The sequence below is a fragment of the Martes martes genome (assembly GCF_963455335.1).
Source record: "Martes martes genome assembly, chromosome: 1".
Taxonomy (NCBI): Eukaryota; Metazoa; Chordata; class Mammalia; order Carnivora; family Mustelidae; genus Martes; species Martes martes.
Window position 1 is genome coordinate 199,789,788 of NC_137888.1, and position 23,069 is coordinate 199,812,856.

At 43.8% G+C, this 23,069-nt stretch overlaps 1 protein-coding gene and 1 pseudogene across 2 annotated transcripts in view; one reads left to right on the forward strand and one right to left on the reverse strand.

The window, feature by feature from the left end:
- Positions 1–3,201, reverse strand: part of DHX30 (DExH-box helicase 30) — a 29,473-nt gene extending 26,272 nt beyond the window's left edge. The window contains exons 1-2 of the mRNA XM_080829206.1: positions 3,088–3,201; positions 1,129–1,223 (exon numbers count right to left, since the gene is read on the reverse strand). The gene's annotated coding sequence lies outside the window, so the exon portion shown is untranslated. The remainder of the gene's footprint in view (positions 1–1,128; positions 1,224–3,087) is intronic.
- Positions 3,202–7,050: 3,849 nt separating this feature from the next.
- LOC308349708 (large ribosomal subunit protein eL13-like) lies at positions 7,051–22,787 on the forward strand (annotated as a pseudogene). The gene is made up of 2 exons: positions 7,051–7,182; positions 22,104–22,787. The product of its transcript is annotated as a large ribosomal subunit protein eL13-like (transcript).
- The last annotated feature ends 282 nt before the right edge of the window (positions 22,788–23,069 follow it).

Below are 23,069 nucleotides of genomic sequence, written 5' to 3' on the forward strand. Positions count from 1 at the left end.
TGAGCAAAAATGTTGGTACGTTTTGTTCATTTAACTGCGGAGTATACCTAGAACCTTAAAACACACATACACACACACACACACACACACACACACACACAGATAAATAACACTTCTGGTTTAACGATTTTGTTTTTAAAAAAACACTCAAACTCACTTATAGACATTTTTAAGAATATAGTACTCCTGGGTTGGTACAGTAACCTTTTGTGGCCTCAGTTTAAAAACATCTACACAATGTTTTAACAAACCAGGATAATGTCCAACATTACAAGGAGTCTAATAGGGCCTACATTCCTGCTCCTGACTGCTTTCCCATCTAATTCTCAAATGGCGGGGAGATGGGGGTGGAGGGCTGACCTGGGGCCGAATCTTTCAGGTCCATAGCAGGTCTGCCCTGATGGCCTCCTCTCCCCCAGGGATGCCGGAAATTTCAGCCGATAGCATATGGTAGCTCAGAGAGAAAACTTCAATACAATATCAACAATGATACAATTCACTTTAAGAAGTTACATCCTATAGACTCCTTCTTTCCAAATTAAAAGGGTGTAATTTGAGATTCTAATCTTAAAGAAAAACCTGAATACTATAAAATCTAAACCATCAAGTGATTATTACTTGAGAAACAATACTTTCTTGCTAAGAAAGAGTAAATTAATTTGCTTGTGAACAGACTGCTCTGCTTTTAAAAAGTCCCCAACCCTCTCCAATGCTCAGATAACACTATCTTTTCCTCTATCAGTCTAAAAACTACATATGATATTCAAGATAGGATGTTTTAAGACATTTCACTGAGCTCTCGAACATTTCATAGAGACTGAAAAGAAAGTTGCATTCCTTGAAATATAATTATGTTGGAAACTTTTATGATTCAGAGTTTCTCTTAAATAATTCAAAGGTAAGTAAAATAATATTATGTCAAGAGTTCTTGCATAATGAAACACCACTTAACTCCAAGTAGAGTCACTATGGGATGATTCAAGGACAGAGAGATTCCATAATGACTAATTTAAAATGATACCCTTCTTCCAAGACAGTCACAAATGGATTTAATACGTGCCTTTGCTTGACAGTGTGGCTGAGCATGAGGTGTGCCACTGTTCTGTGTGCATGGCTAAGTCAACTTACCTTACACGAGCAGTGACAGTCTCAGATTTTGTAGGTTTTTGAACTGGAGCTGAATTCTCTCCTTGCTATTCCTCATCACGAGGCTGGGCCTCCTCCTAAAAAATACAAGGTTGGGTGACTAAAGTGATGGGTCCCACGGGGAAAATAAAGTTGCTGCCAACCACTGAAATCCATTTACTAACTCTAACAGCAAGTTTTGTTAATGGCATGAAGCACACACTGGACACATTGGCCTCACTCCAGGACCCACCATGACAGACTCACGACCCATCAAATTGTGAGCTGTCCTACACCAGCACCTGTAAGATACCAAGAAAGAGATGTCATGGTAAAGAGGGGCTTATAGTCCTGAAAGCATTTTCTCCAAGCCCAGAGCAAGACCCGCTTCAGTTCTGAGTTCTAATCCCATAATGACCCTACTATGACCCTACTTAAGGTAGATAAAGAAGCTCTTACAGATTAGGAAAATGACAACTAAATGTTGAATGCCATTTTTATAGTTCACAAAGTATGGAAGCATAGACTTTATAGCACTTAATCTATGTAACTACCCAGAGAGGTTGAAACTCTCTTTCCCAGAGAAGGAAACTGAGGCAGATTTTCCCAGAGAGAGTTATACAACTTGCCCAAGATCCCTTAGCTGACTCAGGACAGAATGGAAATCCGCATTTAGGTACTGGACTCCAAAACTTTCCATGCTTATACGACACTATTTTTCTTATTTCCATGATACTATGCTGTTGCCTAGATGTCCCATGGTTCATTCCTGGAAATAATATTTTATAGTGATATAAAGGTTGAAAGGGGCAAGATGGGGTCCAACTGATAAGCTTTGGACCATGGCTTCGTAAGTTAAAACGCTTAGAGGATAAATGTCTTTTGGAGGTAAAGGGGTAACCTACACAGGTTTAAAAAAAAAAAAAATGCAGCAAAGGATGTATTTCCCGCATCTTAGAAAGCTCTGCAAATAAAGAGCACTATCATAAACTCTATCAGGAAAAGGGGCCTCCCTCCTGGAAACTCCAACACTCCAAGATTTAAGTGTAAATTCTAAGGTATAGTCAAGATCCACAATGACAGGGGTTTTATTGCTTTCAAAGAAACTGCAAGGGAAACCATCAGACAATGTCTCCTTTCCCTCCGGCCAGTAAGTTGCAACCAAAAACAGTTTGAGAGTCTGCACCTGGCCATCTGCAGTCCACCTGCTACAGTGTTTGGCAAGCCCCTGTAGATTGGGTTTGCAAAGTGGGACAATCTCTGTCTTGCAACATCACAATTAAGGTGACCAATGTTGCTACAAGAGGACAGCATGCTGACGCCATACTCTGGGCTTGGGGGTTCTGAGGACCCCTGGGACTCCAGTTCACTGCAAACAAAGGACCCAACATGCATTAGGTCTTCCCCTGCGAAATGGGGCAAGTCACCACCAGCAAACAAAGAACACCTCACCCCTTGGCCTCCCCCAGTGACAAGGTCGGTGCAAAAAGGGGCAAACCAGGGGGGCCAGAATGCACCAGGCCTCCCTTTGGACGAACGGTCCAGGCGGCACAGGAGACAGACAAAGGTCCCGGGGCACTCCAGGGGCTTCCTCCAGGCCCTGCCTCGGGGAACGGAGCATCCCCTGAGGCGGAGGCGTCGTTGCGCCAATGAAGCGGCCTCTCCCGCGGTCCCCGTGGAGCCCCTGGCTACCAGGCCCGCCCCGGCGGACCGGCCTGGCCCCCGCCCCCGCCCAGGCTCCATGGCAACGGCAGGCCGAGGCCTGGCTGCCCACGGCTCGGCCGGGCCGGCTTCGCGGGCAGGCCTAGGATGCCCGGCCTGCTCCTCGGGCCCGCTCGCTTCTCCGCCCCACTCTCCGCCAAGCCGGCGGTCGGCCCCGGGCCCCTCCTCGCGCCGACCACCCCCGGCCGCGGCAAGCTCCTCAAGGGGACACGAAAGGGGAGAATAAAAAGCCCAATTCACCTGTTGTTACAGATGTGAAACAAGCCTCGGTGCACCGCGCATGAGCCGCGGGCCCCCCCAACCACGGCCGGACTACAACTCCCACCAGCGGCGGCGCGGCCCCTTCCGGGTCCTGAGGCGGAAGTCCCGCCGGCCGCCCCGGCGCTCCCCGCCCCGCCTCCCGCGCCGACCCCGCGTCTGAGCGGGTCTCCAGCGGGTCCCCTACCCGGGGCTCGCAGTGGCCTCCCAGGGCTCACGCCGCTGGGCGGCCAACCCGCGGCGAGACCCCGGCGCCGGGCCCAATGGGGGGCGGCCGCGGCGGGCGCAGGCGGGACTTCCGGCAGAGGCGCCGAGGGGGTGGGCGCGCGGGCCCCTCTGGGGCCGCAGAGGGAACGGGTCTGGACTGCGGGGGCCAGGGCCTCACACGGCGCCCCCTCCCAGCGCCTCAGCATCCGGCAGTGTGAGAGGAGGAGGGCCCTCGCGAGCTCTGCGCCCCCGCCTCGCGGCCCCTGGCCAGTCAGGACTGAGCCAGGGACGAAATCCTGCTCGGGATTCGGACCTCCACCCGCTTTCCCCGCCACAGCCCGTTGCCACGCCTCTTCTCCTACTCTACCCTACCTTACCCTCTCCGTTCTCCTACCCTCTCCTACCCGCTCTCCTCCGATCTTCTGTTTAGGGAGGTGAGAATTTCTGCCTCACGACATGGTTAGGAGGAGACCAACGCGATGGCACGTTGTAAACTATACAACACTGGGGAAAGACAAGGTGGCACTTGCTGGTCGGAGTGCCGCTGGGATGCTCTGGAGGTCTCGTCCCCGCCCCCTTGCCTCCGAAGGTCGTCTGGATGAGGCTCTCGTGGGAGTTTGGTGGAATCCAACTTCTAAAGGGGAGAACTCAGCTGGGGTTCCTCTGAGGCTAGGTCAAGTAGGAACGACCTAGGATATGCTTTTAAGACGTGGCCTTTCAGGATATATGAAGAATTAGTACCATATCCCGTCATTTTTGTGCAAACAATTAATGCAACAAGTTTTTTTTTTTTTCTCTCTCTCTCTCGCTCTACATTGGACCAGAAGGGTGGGGGAGGTGAGCGTGGAGCATCATCCACTCATTCAAATAATTACTACCTTTTCTGAGCAGGGCATGGTACCGTGCTATGGCGTGTGGGAAATGATCCCTGTACAGATATTTGAGTGAACTGTATAGCAATTGTTATAAGCAGGTTTTGAGGATACAACAACCTTCCCTGGAGGGGCTTCGGGCATGGTAGGCAAGATGAAAACATTGTGTGAGACAAAGAAAGTGATAAATGCCGGAGAGGAGGGATCAAGTGTTAGAGCGTTGAGAGAAAGGAATAGTTAATCAGTGGCAAAATCACGGAGAAGGAACCACAGAAGGGAAGACAGCCAGTGGAACAAAAGGCAAATTCTAAGAATATGCAGTAGCTTCGTGTGACCAGAGGGTTGGGTATGCATGCGGGCTTTAAAGGCAATAGAACAAGAAAGTGTAGCTGGGAACACTGTACCGGGGGACGTTGACTTTATTTGTACACAATTACTCTAAGACATTATTTTTACAGTTCTAAATAGGAAAGTAACATAAGCATCGGATTTCAAGAAGGTTATTCTAAAAGTGTGAGGGTAGAATTGGCTGAAAAAATAGAAGCAAGGGAACTAATGAGATGAGAGGTATCCAGGAATTTAACCGTGCTCAGGAGCGGAAAAGGCAAGAAAAAGGTATGACAGGGTGATGGTAAAGCATCAGGCTGATCCCTGGCCACAGGTGTGTGGAGAGGTGCCCGAGATCTGTGCCAGGGGACTGGGAGGATTGTGCACTGTTAGCATAGTGAAGGGACAGGGCCGTCAGAGAAGGTGAAGGATTCTGCTTCATACAGATTACGTTTGAAATGCTGTTGGTAACATTAAGCGATGAACATGTGAGTGATGAACATGTGGTCCCTACTGCAAAAGATGTTCTGATAGAATGAGAAAAGCAGGTCAACAAGTCTTAAGGCCTAGGAAAGCCCTGCAAAAGAAGCACAAGTGGACCATTCATGGTGCTTTTTCCTTGTTGCAGATTTCCGTTTTCAGATTTCTTTCTGAAGGACCTTTCCTTGAACTATTCTTTTTTTTTTTTTAAGATTTTATTTATTTATTTGACAGAGAGAGATCACAAGTAGGCAGAGAGGCAGGCAGAGAGAGAGAGGAGGAAGCAGGCTCCCTGCTGAGCAGAGAGCCAGATGCGGGGCTTGATCCCAGGACCCTGAGATCATGACCTGAGCCGAAGGCAGAGGCTTTAACCCATTGAGCCACCCAGGCGCCCCTCCTTGAACTATTCTTAATGAATGGTTGTATCTGGTGAAGTTGATAAAGTGATCCACTTTATAATAAGGTGAGTGCCAATGAGTGTCTTTTTCCCTCTCTTGCATATATTTCCCCTCTTGTTTTCTGCTCATTTTCTTATAACTACCTTATTTTCCTGGGTCCAGTCCCTAGATTTCATTTTTTTGCTAACATCTCTCTCTAGAACTCCTCCACTTCCTCTAGCAGTAAGGCCCTCTAGCAGTTTCTTCCCCACGTGGTAGCCCCCAAGATGAGAGGGGAGAACGTCAGAGAGAGAAGCAGACTCCCCGTGGAGCTGGGAGCCCAATGTGGGACTCGATCCTGGGACTCCGGGACCATGACCTGAACCGGAGGCAGTTGCTTAACCAACTGAACCACCCAGGCACCCCCCAAGATACATTTTTTAAGAAGATTTTATTTATTTATTTGACAGACAGAGATCACAAGTAGGCAGAGAGGCAGGCAGAGGGGGGGGGGAAGCAGGCTCCCCACTGAGCAGAAACCTGGATGTGGGGCTTGATCCCAGGACCCTGGGATCATGACTTGAGCCGAAGGCAGAGGCTTTAACCCACTGAGCCACCCAGGCACCCCAATAAATAAAATCTTAAGGAAAAAAAAAAACCATTAGCAGTTAACTGGTGCTTGTTCAGATCTCTATGTAAATATGGAAAATTCCATAAACTCTGGTTTTTATTAAGGTGGGGAATTAATTTACTTCATATGCAAAGAGAGCTTACAAATTAATTTTTTTAACATCCATAATGCAATAGAAAATGGGTATTGGGCATGAAAGGAAGTGACCAAAAAATGCGTTGCGTATGGCCCTAAGGTTTAGGAAGGGAAAGTTCAGCCTTGCTTTTTTTTTTTTTTTAATGTATTACCTTTTATTGTGGCAAATACCACCTAACATAAAATTTGACATTTTAACAATTTTAAAGTGTACATTTCAGTGACATTTGGTACATGTACATGTTGTACAACCATCAGTACTATCTCTCAGTACTGTCGAGTTCCAGAACATTTTCATTACCCCAAAAGGAAGCCCCATGTGTACCCATTAAGCAGTCATTCCCCATCCTCCTCCCACCCTCCCCAGCAACAGGCCCTGGCAACCACTAATCTGCTTTCTGTTTCCATGGATTTTCTTCTTCCAGATATTTCATGTAAGTGAAATCATATAACGTGGCCTTCTATATCTGGCTTTCTTTCAGTTAGCATCACGTTTTCAAGGTTTATCTGTTTTGTGGCATATGTCAGTCCTTCATTTCTTTTTTCTTTTTAATTTTTAAGTAATCTCTATACCCAGCATGGGGCTCAAACTCACAACTCTGAGATCGAGAGCTGCATGCTATACCAGCTGGGCCAGCCAGGCCCCCTGGACTTCATTTCTTTTCGTGGTTGAATAATATTCCATTTTGTTTGTCTATCCATATGTTGCTGGGCATTTGGGTAGTTTCCACCTTTTGGCTATTGGCTATCAGGAATAGCACTGCTGTGAACATGGGTGTGCATGTTTTTGTTGGAACACCTGTTTTTACTTTGGGGGTACATACCTAGGAGTAGAATTGCAACTTGGCTTTTTTTTTTTTTAAGATTTATTAATTTTATTTATTTTAGAGAGAGAGCACAAGCGGGAGGAGGAACAGAGGAAGAGAAAGAATCTCAAGCAAGGTCTGCACTGAGCAAGGAGTCCGACACCAGGCTCAATCTCACAGCCCTGAGCTCCTGACCTGAGCCGAAATCAAGAGTCAGACACCCAACCGACTGAGCCACCCAGGTGCCCCACAACTTTGCTTATTTTTTAAAGATAGTTAAAACTATGGAACCCACTTAGCATTCTTCCTTCACATGATTTGTAAGGTTTGTTTTCTCTCTTCCTCTGGGTCTCTGCTCAGATATTATCTCAGAGACAGTTTCCTAGACCGCCTCGTGTATTTATTTGTGTTATACTTACTTTTCACTTGTTTCTCCCCTAGAGTAAAGGCCTCAAGGGCAGGGACTTAATTCTGTATCACCACTGTCTCCTAGCACCTTGCACAAGATCTGGCACTGTTGAGAAGTAGGTGCTGAGTAAATTCTGGATGGGCACTTCCACTTGGGAGACTAGCACTCATACACTGTTGCAGGAACTGTATATTGGTAGTACTTATTCAGAGGGTAGTTTGGCAGTATCAGATTTAAAATGTTCATTCCCTTTGACTCATTTCAGTTCTAGGAGTTTATTTAACCATACCCCCATATACATGTAAGAAAATTCGTTGCTGGGGCACCTGGGTGGCTCATTTGGTTAAGCATCTGTCTTTGGCTCAGGTCATGATCTCAGGGTCCTGGGGTTGAGGAGCCCCACATCGGGCTCTCTGCTCGGTGGGGAGTCTGCTTCTCCTCCCCCTCCCCCTCCCCCAGGTTGTGTGCACACATGCATGCTCTCTCAAATAAAATCTTTAAAAAAAAAAGAAAATTCAGTGCTGCGTTATTTATAATATTTATTTTTTTAAAAACCTACCTATCCCTTATTAAGAGGTTGATTGCATTAAATAGAATGTATCTGTATTAGTTTCCAGCTATCATAATAAAATAACCCAGTCTGGGCAGCTTAAACAATAGAAATTTACCTTCTCATAGTTCTGGAGGCTAGAAGGCCAGAGTCAAGGTGCCATCAGAGTTCCTTTCTGCTGAGGCCTTTATTCCCGGCTTGCAGGTGGTTGCCTTCTTGCTGTCCCCTCGCATCACCTTTCCTCTGGGCTGGTGGAGAGAGGTCTCTGGTGTCTGTTCCTTTCTTAAGGACATTAGTCCTATCAGATTAGAGTCCCACTCTTACGACCTAATTTAAGCTTAATTACCTCCCTAAAGGCCCTGTCTAAACACAGTCACATTGGGGATTAGGGTTTCAGCATATGAATTTGGAGGGGACACAAATCAGTCCATAATATCAATTAAGTGAAGTAGTATGCAGCAATTTAAAAGAATGAGTTAGGTCTAGTGTGCAAATGCTGAAAACTATCCAGGAAATGTTGAATTTAGAAAGTCATGTTTTATGATTGTTTATAATTCCAACTGTGTTTTTAAAAAGACCATGTGTTGCGCGCCTGGGTGGCTCAGTGGGTTAAAAAGGCCATGTGTTTATACATATGCTTATATAAGCATAGAACATTTCTGCAAAAATATATCAGAACTGTTTGTTTGTTTGTTTGTTTACGTAAGCGCTACACCCAATATGGGGCTTGAACTCTCAACCCCGAGATCAAGAGTCACACGCTCTGCTGACCAAGCCAGCCAGGCGCCCCTATATTAGAACTGTCAACTGTGCAGCTACATCAGAGTCTCTTAGTTTTCACTTTATACTCTTCTACACTGTGGACTTTGGGTGCCCAAAAGTATGTATTCTTTTTATGGTAATAAAAAAATAAAAATAAAGCATTTGGAATATATAGGGCTCCTGAAAAAGACATTTGGTTTTAATGATAGCCATTAACACACCTGTGCTAGCTAGCCATGCATGCATTTTCAAATATATTAAACTCAGATGTACATTTCTTTTTAAAATGCATATTTACTCTATATTATAATTAGATAATAATTCCATAATAATTTCAAACATGCACAGAGTAATGAGACAGTATATGGTATGCCGTGTCCCTGAGTGTCCCTGCAGTTTCTTGTTGGTTATACCAAGAATTCAACGCCCTACCTGCTCTACACCTGGGCTTTTGCTCAGAGTTGTGTTTTCAGTAAGAAACCTTGAGGGATGAAGTATTGTCTCCCCTCAGACAAAAGGCAAACTTAACTTGCACTTGCCATAAAAATGGAATCTCCCAAGCTCAGTGTTCCCCTCTGATAGTGAACACTATGTGAGCAGACAACTATGGTCAACACTTTCATATCACACCCAGGAAACTTGGGGGCATAGGGAACTGTTACAAAACAACATAAAGATCTGGCTACTACTTTTGATGTAGTTAAAGTCCTTTGTGTCTGACCCAGGAGTCTTGTGTCTTCTGTCAGCACCTATGAAATGGTAACAGGATAGCTACTAGTTCAGCTTGTAAATTGGGTGAAATTTCAGACCTGCACCTGTGTAGTTCCTGACCGTGACCCAATGTCCACCACCCCAGATTTTTAAATCATACTGTTTAATTTGTAATTAAACCAGAGTGCATCTCTCTAAGATTTTATTCAGCACAACCACAAAACCAATTTTATACCTTGGAAGGCCAGTAAATCCTTAATATCATTTGCATTATACTTAAAATATAGATAAATTCCTTTGAGTAAATGGAGACTTATCCCTGTCCTTTGTGTCAGTATTTTAAGTTTGGTATCACTACAACACTGAAACATGAATGTATTTCATTTATATGTGGACTTCTTCCAAAGCCTTGGGCTAATTTTTTGGCCCCAAACTTCAGAAATAGGGAGAGTTGGGTAATGGAGTATCACATTTTTCGATATGCAGTGAATTGTACAAATCAGTTATTCTCAATCTTAGAAAATATTTACTGCTTAATGAAGGAGAATGCATAGCTCCTAGGCTGCCTTTTTTTTTATGATTTTATTTTTTTTTCCAAGTAGGCTCTGTGCCCAATGTGGGACTCAAACTCACACCCCCAAGATCAAGAGTAGCATACTGTACCCACTGAGCCAGCTGGGCACCCCCCAGGCTGCTTTTTAGCCATTATTGTTAACCATGGTACTGCCAAAGGACCAACAGATGGGCTTCTTAATTATTTTTTTCAAGATTTTATTTATTCATGTGAGGCAGAGAGAGAGAGAGAGAGGCAGAGGCAGAGGGAGAAGCAGAATACCCACTGAGCGGGGAGCCTGATGTAAGGCTCAATCCCAGGACCCTGGGACCATGACCCAAGCTGAAGGCAGACTCTGAACTAACTGAGCCACCCAGGTGCCCCAATATGGGCTTTTTAAAAAACATGAATGGGGGCGCCTGGGTGGCTCAGTGGGTTAAAGCCTCTGCCTTCGGCTCGGGTCATGATCGCTGGGATCGAGCCCCGCATCGGGCTCTCTGCTTAGTGGGGAGCCTGCTTCCTCCTCTCTCTGCTTGCCTCTCTGCCTACTTGTGATCTCTCTCTCTCTCTCTCTCTCTGCCAAATAAATAAATAAATAAATCTTTAAAAAAAAAAAGAAAAAACATGAATGAAACTGACTTCTTGTCAAGGTAGCTTTGTACACACTTTGATGACACTCCTTTGTTTCAAACACATGGTGAAATTAATAAGAGCTTAAAATTACATGTCCATATTCAAAAACAAGATAAACATTTATGTTGACCAGAAACAGAGCTGTAATCTTGCTGGGCTATGGATCCAGAAATAGAGGCAGTCTGAAGTTTATAACCTATAAAATAATATGATTGAGTGGGTGGGGACGTGTGCCACATGTAATGTGGATGACTGGGCCCTGATTAGTGCATGCATTTATGAATTTAGGTGGGGCTCCCTAAAGTTAACAGAGACTGGAAAAATCTATAACCCATCCATGCCTGAAGACTTAGCTTATAGGAAGTTATATACTTAGGAAGTAGACATGACATTGAATGCAGACCTAAATCCAGTTACCCCCTCATTTGATGCATGGATTCCCCTGTCACCCAAAATTTATAGTGGGGACAGAGTCTCAAGTTACTAATGTAAGACTTATTTCTAGCTGGATTTCCTGGATGATTGAGTAGAGATTATCACAAAACCATTAGGGAAGGAGATAAATGTATGGGGGAAAAGATCCCCATTCATGAGATGTTTATAAATCAAGCTTTCAAAACATACAAGCAAACCTAGCCAAAGAAAGAGCCAACAAAAATCAGCATCAAGAGATGAATTCACTGCAATTAAAATTAAAAAAAAAACCTGATAATAACTTTAAAGTATGTATTTTAGAATATCCAGACATAAAGGAAGGATACCTATTTTAAAAGAATAAGAAATTATGAAATAAAAGTCATCAGAAATGAAAAGGTGACAGATAAATATGTAAAGAACCAGCTAGAAATCCTAGAAATTAAAAATGCAATTGTTGAATAAACATAGATTTCATGAACTCTTTGTAGGTCTTAGTGGAGAGAGATTTAATGAATCAGAAAGTTATGTTGTATTCTGAATAAGCAGCTCATTCTAAGAGAAAAATTAAAAAGAACAACTAAAAAACGTGAAGACTAGATTGAAGGGCTTCCTTGTAAGTGCATAATATAAGTTGAGGGGTGCCTGGGTGGCTCAGTGGGTTAAAGCCTCTGCCTTCGGCTCAGGTCATGATCCCGGGGTCCTGGCATGGAGACCTGCATCTGGCTCTCTGCTCAGCAGGGAGCCTGCTTCCCCCTCTCTCTCTGCCTGCCTCTCTGCCTACTTGTGACCTCTCTCTGTCAAATAAATAAATAAAATCCTAAAAAAAAAAAAAAAAAGAATTCTATATCTGGCTAAACTTGTGCTAGAATGAGGAAAAGGCAAATACGTTTTCTGTTCCCTAACGAGTAAGAGATGGTCTTAGCCAGTGACCCTCACTGAAAGAACTAGAAAATGTACTTCTCAGAAGAAAAAACCCAAAGGAAAGGAGTGGGATAAAATAAACAATGACATGAACTAATATAAGAAAAATGTATTGGTAAGATTTAATATACTACTGACTATTAAAATTGTTTTTTTGTGTGCGTGCATGTAAAAATAAAACTAAAAGTTTCGGTAAAAATAGAATACAAAGGTATGTGTCATTTGGGATGTTTGGAGCAAGCAGAAAGAGAAACCTTGACTGCAGCCTGGCTTAGCGTGTAGAGACGTGCATTGTCTCGCATACCAGGAAATCCTCAAGTACAGCAAAGCCTCGTTGACTGATTCAGGGTTTCAGTAATGTCGTCAGGGACCCAGGTTCTTAGCATTTATCTGTTTTCCAGCTCCAGAGTAGGCCCTGTCCTCAGGTTTCTAGCAAGCGGGTTTAGCCATTCTTTCACCTTCCACTGACCACAATGGAACATCATTTTGTGACTTTATCCCTGCCTGTGGGGAAAGAGTCAGCCCTTAGGGCAAACAGGCCCAACCCTGATTCCAGAGGAGTCAGTTCTTCTGCAGAAGGAAGATAAAGACAACAATTAACTTAGGATTTTGTTAGAAAATTTTATTTATAGGGATGTCTGGGTGGCTCAGTCAGTTAAGTGCCTGCCTTCGTCATGATCCCAGGGTCCTGAAATGGAGTCCCACACTAGGCTCCTTGCTCAGCGGGGAGCCTGCTTCTCTTTCTGCTGCCACTCCCCCTGCTTGTGCTCACTGGCTCTTTCTCTCTCTCCCTCTGACAAATAAATAATTAAAATATTTTTTTAAAAAGAAATTTTATTTATCCAGCCAGTCAGGCTTTTTTTCTTGGTTTTTCTTTGTTTTTGTTTTGTTCTTTTTTTTTGGTACCAGTGCTGTTTGGGTCTTTTGAGTGGGAAATGTAATTCTTCTATTAAGCACTAGAGGTCAGCAACATTTGTTACCGAATCTGTTTCCCTGTATGACTTGGCTATAGTCTCTGGGATCAGGAATGCGTTTCTTTTAGAGCTGACATACAATCTTTCATCTAAGGATCATTTCCAAATTAAAAAAAAATTTTTTTTTGGAGCCCCTGGGTGGCTCAGTCAGTGGAGCATGGGACTGTTCATTCGGCTCAGGTCATGCAGGGTCATGAGATCAGGTCGCACATTGGACTCCCACACTCAATGGGGAGTCTGCTTGGGATTCTCTCTCCCTCCGGGTTTGCATGTGCTCTCTCTCTCTCTGAAATAATTTTTAAAATTTTATAGCAGTTAGAATTTCAGCTACTCAAAATAGTTGCCAAGAATGTATTTTGTTGTTGTTGTTTATCTAAAGATTTTATTTTATTTATTTGACACAGAAAGAGAGTACAAGCAGGGGGAGCAGCAGGCAGAGGGAGAGCAAGAAGCAGCCTCCCTGCTGAGCAGGGAGCCCGATGTGGGACTCGATCCCTGGGATCATGCCCTGAGCCAAAGACTTAACCGACTGAGCCACCCAGGCGTCCCTCAAGAATGTATTTAAGTGCCTGGTAGATCCACAGGTGCGGAGGCCAGCCTCTTTATGGATTGCACCTCTTAACTGATGGGAATTCGTTAGATGTTCTTGTGAATGCAGCTTCTTTAGCTATGATTCAGGCAGGACATACGCACCTGGAGAGCTTTCATAGGATCTAAGGACAACCAGATTTATGCAAGTTAATGTCTTTACCATTGTTGGAAGGCTGTTCTCTTTCCAGCTAACAGTTACCATGGAAAATCATGTGGGCTTGGTCACTGTCTGGGAGGTGTGTTACCAGATAGGATTCTTTTCCTCACTCTCATCTCTTTTATTTTATCACAAGCTTACTGGACTTTGTTTTAAGTCCTTCTAGAAGAAGCAGAAGGTGAAGGGCACCTGGGTGGCTTTGTCGGATAAGTGTCTGCCTTCAGCTTGGGTCATGATCCTAGGGTCCTGGGATGGAGTCCCACATGGGCTGCCTGCTCAGTGGGGAGCCTGCTTCTCCCTCTGTTCCTCCCTGCTGCTCATGTTCTCTCTCAAATAAATAAAATCTTTTTAAAAAAATAAAATAAGTTTGGGGGCACCGAGGTGGCTCAGTCAGTTAAGCAGCTGCCTTTGGCTCAGGTCATGATCTCAGGGTCCTGGGATCAAGCCCTACATGGGGCTCCCTGCTCAGTGGAGAGCCTGCTTCTCCCTCTCCTTGCCACTCTGCCTACTTGCACACTCTCTCTCTCTACTCTCTGTCAAATAAATAAGTAAAATCTTAATAAAAAAAAAATAAATAAAATTTTAAAAAAGAAATAGGAGATGAACAGGAATTTATAAAGGGACACACCCTTCAGCTCTGACCAGTTGCCCAGTTTTGCCAATCTCATCTTTACTTTTATCTTTACTACGTTAATTCTAGTGGCAGTGGCTATTAGTCAACAGTCATGGACTGCAATGAATATCTGGTTACTTGGACTGAGTTTAAAACCAGCAATTGTGTTTAACTTGTGTTTAAACAGACAATGGCCCATTTGAACTTCATTTATCTGATGCTGTCATCTGGGAATATAATTTCGTTGTGTTGCTAAGACCTATTATTATAGCCCATCATAGATGTCTGATAACTTTGTGGAATTAGGATGAATTGGCTAATGGAATCTTTTCTTTCAGGTTTGACCTACCAGTGGATAGAACTTTTTTTTTTTTTTTTTTTTTTTTTTTGGTCCGAGAGAGAGGGAGAGAGAGCACAAGCAAGGGGAGCAGCAGGCAGAGGGAGAAGCAGGCTCCCTGCTGAGCAGGGAGTCTGATGCGGGACTCAATCCCAGAACCCTGATATCATGACCTGAGCTGAAGGCAGACACCTAATTGACTGAGCCACCCAGGTGTCCCAATGTATACAACATTGTATATGCTGAGCTGCAAAATTCACCATTTGTTAAATGCCCTTTCCAGAAATGAACTGTGCCTTTTCTTAAGGTTAATTTAATTAAATTAATTAATTTTTTTAGAGAGAATGCACACACGTGAGTTGGGGGGAGGGCGAGAGGGTAGAGAGAGAGAATCTCAAGCAGCCTCCATGCTCAGTGTGGAACTGATGCAGGGCTCGATCTCATGGCTCTGAGATCATGACCTGAGGTGAAATAGTCAGTCACTCAGCCCAGAGTGACTCAGGCACCCCAATTTGTTAAAATTTTAAAGCCAGTAGTGAAAATAAAATGAGAATAGAATGAAATGGAATAGAATAATAAAATACCAGTAGTGAACTCAGAATTTCTACGTTGGGTATGGAGTATTTGTATGCAAAAAAAAACAAAAGCCTAATTTTCTAAGTAAGATTCAGTTTAAAATTCCTGAGCAGAAAGGGCACCTGGGTGGCTCAGTGGGTTAAAGCCTCTGCCTTCGGCTCAGGTCATGATCTCAGGGTCCTGGGATTGAGCCCCACATCAGGCTCTCTGCTCAGTAGGGAACCTGCTTCCCCCTCTCTCTCTGCCTGCCTCTCTGCCTACTTGTGATCTCTCTCTCTCTCTCTCTCTCTCTCTCTGTCAAATAAATAAATAAAATAAAATTTAAAAATCCCTGAACAAGGCGCCTGGGTATCTCAGGTGGTTAGCACCTGTGTTTGGTTCAGGTCATGATCCTGGGATCCTGGGATAGAGTCCTGCATCATGCTCCCTACTCACCAGGGAGTCTGCTTCTCCCTCTGCCCCTCATCCCACCCTCGTGCTCTTTCTCTCTCAAATAAATAAATGAAATCTTTTTTAAAATGAGCAATTTAAAGTACTATGGAAGTGGTCAAACATATCTGGTGCAGAAAGTCAAGAGAATGGTAATCTCAGATTAAGAAGCAGTTGTGATGGGGGAAGGCATGGAGCACACTTCTGGGCTGATTCCCAGGTTCCAGTTCATGAGTTAGGCGGTGGTTACACAGGCGTGTCCACTTTGTCATAATCTGTCAAGCCCTGCAGTTAAGATTTATAGGCATTTCTGTAAGTGCATCATACTCCAGCACAATTTTTTAAAAATTGTTCTTTACTGAACTTCACTTTCATCCAAACTGTCTCCTAAATTTCCATCAGGTAAAGGAAACCTTTCCAGGGTAGTTTTTACCCTGCCTTTGAAAGACTTTAGTTCCTTTGTGTTTTGGGAGCCCTGCTGAGAATGACTCTTCCCCACTTTATTCCAGCCAAGACTCAGGGGACCTAGAAGTGATGTCACCACTATCCATGAGGATTGTGTACATTATGTTTTATGTTGGAATGTTCATGTCTTCTGGGCTTTTATTTGATTCCCAGGCCATGTAGGCTCTGAGAAGGAGACTGGGAATGCCCTGGGAGCCATTACCACACTCAGCACCTGAACAAATTTTTTTTTTTTTTTAAGATTTATTTATTTGACAGACAAAGATCACAAGTAGGCAGAAAGTCAGGCAGAGAGAGAGGGGGAAGCAGGCTCCCCGCTGAGCTGAGAGCCCGACGCAGGGCTTGATCTCAGGACCCCAAGATCATGACCCCAGCCGAAGGCAGAGGCTCAATCCATTGAGCCACCCAGGCGCCCCAGCACCTGAACAAATTAATAAACCTGGTTTGATCCTTATAAAATTATTGTCCTTACTGTGATATCAAACACTTGTCATAGGCTTGGAGTGTAGTTTCAGCTGTATCTAAGTACATATTTTTTAAGTTTGAAGTAATTTCATCAGTAGAAGTGAATAAAGAATAATGCAAAGACCTCCTGTATACCGTTTACCAATGTCCCTATTGTCTTTATCGCATTTCCTTTACATTCTTTCTCTTTTGAATGTAAGTTGCAGATTCGATGCCCCGTGACCCTTAAATTCTATGTATTTCCTACAAATCAGGGCAATCTTTTACATGTATCCATCAAAATCAAGAATTTAGGGGTGCCTAGGTGGCTCAGTGGGTTAAAGCCTCTGCCTTTGGCTCAGGTCATGATCTCAGGGTTCTGGGATCAAGCCCCACATCGGGCTCTCTGCTCTGCGGGGAGGCTGCTTCCTCTTCTCTCTCTGCCTGCCTCTCTGCCTACTTGTGATCTCTGTCAAATAAATAAATAAATAAATTTTTTAAAAAAATCAAGAATTTAACATTGATACCATGAAATCCATAAACCATATTCACAGTTTTGCTAGTTCTCCCAATAACGTGCAGGATCACAGGATCACCTTTGCGTATGTATGTTAGGTCCCTTTGTCCCCATCAATCTAGAACAGTTCCTAGGACTTTCCTTGTCTGTCACAAGCCGGACAGTTTTTAAAAGCACAGGCCAGTTACTTTTCCAACTGCTTCTCGGTTTGGATTTGTCTGGTGTTTCCTCATGAGTAGATGTAAGTCAAGCATTTTGGCAGGAATGTCACAGAAGTGAACTGTGTTCTTACCATGTGACATGCAATGTTGATTTGCCCCAACACTGGCCTTGTTGATTTTGATTACCTGGTTAAGGTGTTGTCTCCTGTTTCCTTCACTATGACATAATTTGTAATTAGTAACTATCTAATGGGAAGATACTTTGAAACCAGCTAAGTATCTCAATCCTCCAAAAAGATTCCACCACTCCTTCAGAATTTATTGGTGATTCTTGTCTGAACCAATTTTTACCATGATGGTTGCCAAATGGTTTCTAATTTTCTAATCCATCATTCTTTCTGCATTTATAGTTGTCATTCTCCCATAGGGAAGCACTATGTTGTCTCTCCATTTATCCATTGATTCATTTATTTATATCATCATTGTGTCCATGGATTCCTATTTTATTCGGTGGGTAATCGATCCATAACCATCACTCTTTATTTGATACTCACATTGTCTCAGATTTGTCCAGTGGGACGCCCTTCACATTGTCCTTTCAACATGTTCCCATCATTCTTTGAGTACCTGTTGACTCTGTAACATAAGATGAACCATACTGATCTTGTAGTTTCCATGTCCTAGCCCTAGAACCAGCCACTTCCCCAAGGAGCTCTGTTTCCCTTTAGTGGAGTAAGGGTGTATAGAAACCAAGATCTGGATACTAGCTGTGTTCATTGCTAATGAGCTGTCACTGTATACGCGCACACACACACACACACACACTCATATAAGTGCATACACTTAGAACTTAAACTTACAACTCTATTTCTCTGTGTACTCACACCAATACTTCCAATTCCTGTCAATCTCCACAAACCTCATTCTAGCCTTCCCCAGGCCATATTGTGGGAAATCTGGCTCTCAGTTCCCTAATATATTTTCTTATTTGCTCAATCCCCCTTTAAGTAACCAATCTTTGGGTACACTGACAGCCTTGAGCTTAATTGCACTGGCTACCTCCTCACTTGTCCCTGGTGCTATTGGCTGCCTCCCATAAATATTGGGGAAAGAGAAATTCATCTATGGTTTATTGATTTTTGTTTTCATGAGGTCAGTAATTAGAGAACTATTGAAGTCATTTTTGAGGGATCACATGACAAAAATGTAGTTAGATTGTGGTTAATCACAGATAATTCATCTCAATAATAATTTCTTAGCTAAGTAGAGTTCCAGGTAGATATAAAGAAAAAATATGTTAAATTGGAGAAGAAATTTGAATAATAATAAAAACTTACATTTGTATGAAAATAATAGAGTTCACCTTTTGGAGCTCTTACTATGGGTCCATCACCATGTACTGTACATATGCTATGTCATTTATCTTCCAAGTAATTCGAGGTATGCCCACTATTAGTGTCTCTGTTTTACAAATGAGGAAACTGAGGCTCAGAGCAGGGTTAAGTAACTTGCTGAAGGCTGCTGAGATTTTTAGTGGTGAAACCTTTGAGTCTGTTCATCCCAAGTTTGTACTGTTAACAATAGATGGTTCAACTTTAGACCTGAGTTGGTTTTGTGTGTTTCTTTGAAATTAAGAATCGAGCTGACTTAGACCACTTTATGAATCTTAAAATCCTGGAAGAGAGGTATATGTTTCTTTTACTTCCTTTGTAGCACTTTTTTTTTCTTCTTTCAATTTTTTAAAGATTTTAGTTATTTGAGAGAGAGAGATCGATCAAGAGCAGGGTTGGATGGAGGACAGAGGGAGCGGGAAAAGCAGACTCCCCTCTGAGCAAGGTGCCCCACACAGGGCCCGATCCCAGGACCCCAAGATCATGACCTGAGCTGAAGGCAGACACTTAACTGACTGGGCCACCCAGGTGCCCCTTTCTTTTTTTTAAAAAAAGCATAGTACTGGGGTGCCTGGGTGGTTCAGTGGGTTAAGCCTCTGCCTTTGACTCAGGTCATGATCTCAGGGTCCTGGGATCGAGCCCCACATTGGGCTTTCTGCTCGGCGGGGAGCCTGCTTCCCCCCTCTCTCTCTGCCTGCCCCTCTGCCTACTTGTGATCTCTTTCTCTCTCTTGTCAAATAAGTAAATAAAATCTTTTAAAAAAAAATAAGCATAGTACTTAGAGGGGTGCCTGGCTGGCTTGGTCAATAGAGCTTACCACTCTTGACCTTAGGGTCCTGAGTTCAAGTCCCACATTGGGCATGGAGCCTACTTAAAATTAAAAAAAAAAAAAACTACATTAAAAAGAAACAACATAGGGGCGCCTGGATGGCTCAGTGGGTTAAGCCTCTGCCTTCAGCTCAGGTCATGATCCCAGGATCCTGGGATTGAGCCCCGCATCAGGCTCTGTGCTCCGCAAGAGCCTGCTCTCCCCCACTTCTCTGCCTGCCTCTCTGCCTACTTGTGATCTCTGTCTGTCAAATAAATAAATAAATCTTTAAATAAATAAATAAAATAAAAAGAAACAACATAGTACTTATATACATAGAGTTTAAAATTCTTACATAAAATGAGGGGCACCTGGGTGGCTCAGTGGGTTAAAGCCTCTGCCTTTAGCTCAGGTCATGATTCCAGGGTCCTGGGATCGAGCCCCGCATCGGGCTCTCTGCTTGGTGGGGAGCCTGCTTCCTCCTCTCTCTCTACCTGCCTCTCTGCCTAGTTGTGATCTCTGTCTGTCAAATAAATAAATAAAATCTTAAAAAAAAATTCTTATATAAAATGAGGAAGGTACTGAAATGAAGAATAAGAAATTATGCACAAGTACAAATAAGTTTTTATTGGATGTACTAGTATATTATACTTCAATTACCCAAAGTTGTATGAATTACTTCAAGTTCATGAATATGTACACCCAAATGGAATAAAGGAAAACAGCTGCAATGGAACAAAAGTTGGTCTATAAATTGTGCTTTTCTCGCTTTCCTGTTTTTAAATCTTCCCTTCTACTCTTTGCTGAGGGCAGAACCCTTTCTAACACAGAGATACTGTTGGCAGTCTGAGACTCGGCTGGATAGCATTCACCAATTTAACAACTATGTCTTCATGTGGGGTAAATGTCAGGACTGTGTTTTATATTTTGAGGATATAAGACGCGTACACCATCCTCAAGAAGTGTTCAGTTAGTGGGACATACTGATATGTTTGTTCATCCATTCCATCATTCCTTCAGTTTTTCTCATTCTTTTTTCTTTTTTTTAAAAGATTTTATTTATTCATTTTAGAGACAGAGACAGAGACAGAGAGAGCACAAGCAGGGGGAAGGGCAGAGGGAGAGGGAGAAGCTGGCCACCCACTGAGCTGGGAGCCCGATGTGGGGTTTGATCCCAGGACCTGGAGATCACGACCTGAGCTAAAGGCAGATGCTCAACCATCTGAGCCACCCAGGTGCCCCCATTTCTTCAGTTTTTCATTTATTCAACAGACTCAAACTGTGCCAGATGGGATGCTTGGTGCTGGAATACAAGGGTGAACAAGACAGGAAAGTCCCATATTCAAGGAACTTATATGCCTTAAGAAAGAAACAAAAGAATGACATATATATGAGATATATATATATATCATATATATGTATATGTACATGTTTATGTATATGTACATGTTTATGTATATGTACATATATACACATCCATATCCAGTTGTGGGGTATGTGTCATTAAAAAAAGAAAAAGATAACAGGCAGAGAAAGTACCAGCTGTAGGCAGGGGTGGAGACATAATTTTAAGTAGTTAGGAAGAGTAGATATAGATCAGTAGGGCCTTTGGCTGGAAGTAATCAAACACCAACCACAGATGGCATAACTGGGAGGACATTAACTCACCTAAGAGGTAGGGATGTAGGTGGGAGTATGGTTAGATCAATTTCCCCTCTTGGTTCCTAGATGGCTGCCATAACTCCAGGCATCCTAAACTAACTCATCCACGTGGAGGTCTTCTCCCTGCTGCTCCTTTTTTTTTTCTTTTTAAAGATTTTATTTATTATTTTGATGGAGAGAGCGAGTACAAGCAGGGGAACAGCAGGCAGAGGGAGGAGCAGGCTCCCCGACAAACAAGAATCCCAATGTGGGACTTGATCCCAGGACCCTGGGATGATGACCTGAGCTGAAGGCAGAGGCTTTAACCCATTGACCCACCCAGGTGCCCCCATATCTTCTTTATCCATTTATCAGTCAATGGACATTTTGGGCTTTCTCCTTAGTTTGGCTATTGTTGACAATGCTGCTATGAATATCAGGGTGCATGTATCCCTTTGAATCTGTATTTTTGTATACTTTGGGTAAATACCTAGTAGTGCAATTGCTGGATCCTAGGATAATTCTATTTTTAACACTTTGAGGAACTTCCATACCTTTCTCCAGAGTGACTACACCAGTTTGCATTTCCATTACAAAAGGGTTCCCCTTTCTCCACATCCTCGCCAACACCTCTTGTTTCTTGTATTATTAATTTTAGCCCACCTGACAGGCGTGAGATGGTATCTCATTGTAGTTTTGGTTTATATTTCCCTGATGATGAGTGATGTTGAACTTCTTTTCATGTGTCTGTTAGCCATCTGGATGTCTTCTTTGGAAAAGTGTCTATTCATGTCTTCTTCCCATTACTTAACTGGGTTATTTGTTTTTTGAGTGTTGACTTTGATAAGTTCTTTGTAGATTTTGGATACTAACCTGCTGGTCCTTTTTATCAGGGAAAATTACGGGATAATGTCATGGGATTGCCATGATAGTCTTAAAACAGTGAAGGCTGAGAGTATGTTGGATCCAGGCACCATTAGCAGCCAGCAGCATTCCAGGGCTGCTCCAGGTGGGCTGCGGAGAGGACGGGGTCATGGCCTGGGCTCTGGGGATGCCCAGCTAGAGCCCAGGACCTGAAAAGTTTCCCTCTCCCATGCCCCTAGGCCCACAGGCAGCAGCCATGGCACTAAGCCAGAATGGCATGATCCTGAAGGCTGGCTTCCACAAGGACTGACAGCTGCACATGGCCACATGGTTCAACCAGCCAGAGCAGAAGATCCGCAGAGGCAATGCTGGGCAAGCACGGGCACACCCCGGCGCCCCACATCCCACGTCCTATCCACCAATCCGGCCCATTGTGAGGTGCCCTGTGGTGAGCTATCACACCAAACTGCAAGCAGGCAAGGGCTTCAGCTTGGAAGAGTTACAAGGAGGCTGGCATTCACAAGAAGGTGGCCTGGACCATTGGGATCTCAGTGGATCCAAGAAGATGGAAGAAGGGCGTGGAGTCCCTGCAGGCCAATAGGCAGCGACTGAGGGAGTGACACTCAAGGCTCATCCTCTTCCCCAGGAAGCTCTTGCCCCCCAAAGAAGGAGACCGCTCTGTTGAAGAACTCAAATTGGCTGCCCGCATGACGAGATCGATCATACCCATATGGAATGTCTATGAGAAGGAGAACGTGAGAGTCATTACAAAGAACTTCAGGGGGTTGACCTGTCTTCCCATGGCTCATGCCAATGCCTGTCTCTTTGGCTTCCAGGCAAAAGGGGTCAAGAAAGCTCCAGAACAGGATGTCGAAAAGAAAAAACTAAGTGCCATTGGCAGCTTGGGATTAAAACAACCATAACCACGACCATCACCACCACCACCAATGACAGCAACCACCCAGTGCAGGCTCATCCCCTGGGACTGGGAAAAGGGAAGCTGTCCACCCAACAAAATGTGTTGTGCTAGCAGGCAAGAAGCAGAGAATGGCTGGTGGGAGGGTGGACAACAGTGTCTGACCGGGAAACCTCTATAATTGGTGACCCTCGAACTGAAACCTAAAGGACAGGAGTTAGTATGCAATGCGAGGGTGGAGTGGAGAAACAGTCCCAGCAGAGAGAGAAAAAACAAAAACAAAAACCCA